At 32.4% G+C, this 3,854-nt stretch overlaps 1 long non-coding RNA gene across 5 annotated transcripts; it reads left to right on the forward strand.

Annotated features, from left to right (window-relative positions):
• The first annotated feature begins 233 nt into the window (after nucleotides 1-233).
• On the forward strand, nucleotides 234-2,602 carry LOC110263251 (uncharacterized). Of its 5 annotated transcripts, none has more exons than XR_002348571.2 (6): nucleotides 234-786; nucleotides 1,036-1,089; nucleotides 1,186-1,393; nucleotides 1,960-2,094; nucleotides 2,193-2,267; nucleotides 2,371-2,602. It is a non-coding gene; the product is annotated as an uncharacterized LOC110263251 (long non-coding RNA). The 5 variants fall into 5 exon arrangements; XR_002348574.2 differs by having other exon boundaries at nucleotides 1,186-1,251; XR_002348572.2 differs by having other exon boundaries at nucleotides 234-648; nucleotides 695-786; nucleotides 1,186-2,094.
• Nucleotides 2,603-3,854: the final 1,252 nt, after the last annotated feature.

Raw genomic sequence — 3,854 nt, forward strand, 5'->3', positions numbered from 1 at the left:
ATTTATCTAATACATATATAATATTTAAATATAAATATCTATTATAATAATATATTAAAATTATTAAAACTAAATTTATATTAATAATTATTAATAATAATAAAATTATGGGTAATATTATACATAAATAAAAAATATGATAATTTTCTTTAAAAAGATTAATATATTCTAGTATTTTTTTTCTTATTTTTCTTCTATCCTTTTTCTTTTCTTTTATTTTTTCTTAAACCAAACGTAGCGTAACACTCGCGTCGTTGTTCACGAACGGCCACCGCCACAGCACGCACCTGTGTCTGTCCTGCGTCAAACCTCCATTAGATGGTGTTATCGCCCAGTAGGACAGACCGTGGGTGTCGTCGTCGCCTGTAGAAGGTCTCCATCGGACGAGGGTCTCTTGGAGCTCGTGGCATCACCGTCTCTTCAAGCTCTCTTCTATCGTCATCTCCTCTTCGAGCTCTCCTCAGTCGTCGTTTGTTCGAGCTCTCTCTCTCTCTCTCTCTCTCTCTCTCTCTCTCTCTCTCTATGTTTGTCTGAGCACAACGTCCTTCTTCTCGCTCTCTGTTCGAGCCCACTTCCCGTCCTCAGTCGCTGTCTCTTCCCGTCCTTCCATCGCCGTGACCCGTGACTTCTCTTCCTCCCTCGCTGCCGGTAAGCACTACTGGTTCAATTTATTTTCTAAGTTGCTACTAAATAGAAGTAACATATTTTCAGGAGCCAAATAGAATTGCAATTATAGATTCCAGCGTTCATGTTAATGACAATGGCAGAGAGAGCATCAACAAAAAGGTACATTAATAACTAATAAGTAAGTCAGTAATTAACCATACATATGGCAACATACGCTTTTTATTGTAACAAAGTAATACAATATCAAGAAAATCAATTGAATTTGAATTTTGTTGTAACATGTTATCCAAGTTGAATTTATTTGGAGCAAAAATGGACAGTTTCCTGATCAATTAACTTGAAGTTCTCTGGCTTATTTTATTTTAACACTAATTAAGTAGTAGTGGTTGTTTACTTTAATTTGTGCAGGTGTTCTTCATCTTTACAGTATATAATGCTTCAAACCAAAGGAATAAGCTTAAGGTTCTATTAAATAAATTAAATACTTATATATAAAAATCAAACTTTTACTACGATTGTCTGAGAGATTATGTATACACTTGGCATTATTCTTTGTAGTTGGGAGCAAGTAGTTCAGAAGAAGCTGCAAAATGGATTCGTTCATTGCAGGATGCTGCTATGAAGGTTCTATTTCTTATTAAATGTCATTCATCATAGATAAATTATAATAATGAACTACTTGTGTATGTTATTATTATTATGTGGTTGCATTGCAAGAGCCTCCAAATCTGCTGGCTTCTCCTTTGTCGAAAAAATCATCTCTAAGGTACATGATGAGATTTATTTATATATGATGAGCATGCATATAACTATATATATAGAAAGTGTTGTAATAATTATTATTGTGATGTGATCTAAAATAGAAAGGGCAGTTCAAAAAGGCCAGATTGGATGAAATTCTCATTTGACTGGCAATCATGAATATACAGTGAAGCAATGACCTATGATGTTATTGATCATTCACCACGGCAGATTTTTGGTTGCTACATTGATAATTACTAACTGGACTTTGCTAGGTAGATAATGGCTTTTGTGAACAATGTGAATAATGGACTCTAAAAGTGGTCCAATAAAATAAAAATACACTACACTTCTAAATTACCCACTTAGATCTTAATATTAGAATAATCATCCGCACACCTAGTGAATTAAACATCCGATATATCTATTGTTCACATTGTTTAGTATTTTTATTGTCTACCTATACTTTTCTTTACTAATTGATTGTCCTCATCATTTCAAATACATAGATAGAGTAATAAATATTCATTCGTAATCATAATCTTCGCTTCGCTTATATATATATATATGATGTTGTTTGATTAATTTTAGATGAGAAAGATATGATGTGATATGATTTTTGTACTCGTCCTCAGTGGGGTGATATATTATGGGAGTGGGTGTGGTTGATATAAGTTCAGAAGCTACTTTCCATGCTCTTATGTCTCTTGGTCCTTTAAGATCAGAGTAAGTTTCTAATTATCCAAATGGTGATGAATTAATTAGATGATGATTTATGTTCGCTAATCAGATTATAGATTTTTCTGATGCCAATAATCTTGCAGATGGGACTTTGGTGTATACCAGGGCACTATGGTTGATCATGTTAACGGTCACAGTGATATTATTCACCTTCAGATGTATAATGATTTTCTCCCATGATAATCAATTCAATTCTCAATAATAATTAAATTAAGTATTCATATTCATTTTTTCTAGCTAACTTGTCTCATCTTCAATTAGGAGAATTAAACCACGAGATATGATGTTAAGAAGGTATTGGAGAAGAGAAGATGATGGCGCATATGGCAAGCTTATCACTATGTATTCTGAGATGGGATGAGTTTTATATATACTTATTTATTTAAATGTAATATTTTAATGTCTTTTGTAATTTTTTTTGAGAGATTTACTCAGTATTATATGTAATGGATAAATTACACTTTATTTTGATTTGTGTTATTTGAATTAAAAATATGTACATATTATAATATAAATGTTATGATTTAGACATCTTGAATTTTTCTTTTTTAGACTTATTTTGTAATTATCATAATTTTGAGATGTGATTATTCTTTAAAAAAAAAAAAAACTCAGAAAACAAAGTACACTATAGTTACGATTTTAAAATAGGATGACCGTAGATAAGTTATGGTCATGTTAAAATTGTGACCATAAATAAGGCTATGATCACGATTTTTCAAAAGGGTGACTATAGAGTAAGTTATGGTCACGGTTTTAAAATAGGGTGACCATAGATAACCTATGGTAATGCTAAAACTATAACCATAGATAAGGTTATAGTCACGATTTTTCAAAAGGGTAACCATAGAATAAGGTATGGTCACAATTTTAAAACAGGGTGACTATAGATAAGGCTATAGTCACGGTTTTTCAAAAAAGTGAACAAAGAGTAAGCTATAGTCACGGTTTTAAAATAAGATGACCATATATAAGCTATGGTCACGCTAAAATCGTGACCATAGATAAGGCTATGGTCACGGTTTTTCAAAAGGGGGAGACCATATAGTGAGCTATGGTCAAGGTTTTAAATAAGATGGCCATAGATAAGCTATGGTCACGCTAAAATCATGACCATAGATCAGCCTATAGTCACTGTTTTACACATGACCATAGAGTAACCTATGGTCACGGTAAAAAAACATAGCCTAAAGTGTCAAAATTTAAACACTGCAACCATGACCATAGAAACCGTGACCATAAATAGAAAAACCGTGACCATAGGTCAAAAACTGTGACTATAGACCTATGGTAACCCTTTTCACTAGCTATGGTCACGATTTTTTATTGTGATGATAGACCTTTTTTTTTTGAAGTGTAATTAAAATGTATGGTTGTTCTATTACTCGTTGGATGCTTGTTTTCGAATCAAATTGTAAAATTCGAATTGTGTGAAACCTAACCCTTTGTTAGTTCTTAATAGATTATAAACCCACCTTATTTGTGCTACTGAAAAGCCAATATAGGAAAAAAGGTAATACACAGTTCACTGTTATGGGCTTCTACTTTAACATGATTGCACTTGCTTCTTACGGCTACTTCCTTTGTTGACAGAAACTAGTAAAGATGCATTGTTCACCTTATTACATGAATGGTATGATGAGCCACTTGGGAAAAATCAATGTCAAAGCGAAACTGGAGAAAATAGAAGTTATGAATATTTATTTGACTAACACCATTACTCTGTTACTTGAATTGATGAATTC

This window comes from Arachis ipaensis, chromosome B6 (genome assembly GCF_059453495.1).
Source record: "Arachis ipaensis isolate K30076 ecotype BB chromosome B6, ASM5945349v1, whole genome shotgun sequence".
NCBI lineage: Eukaryota > Viridiplantae > Streptophyta > Magnoliopsida > Fabales > Fabaceae > Arachis > Arachis ipaensis.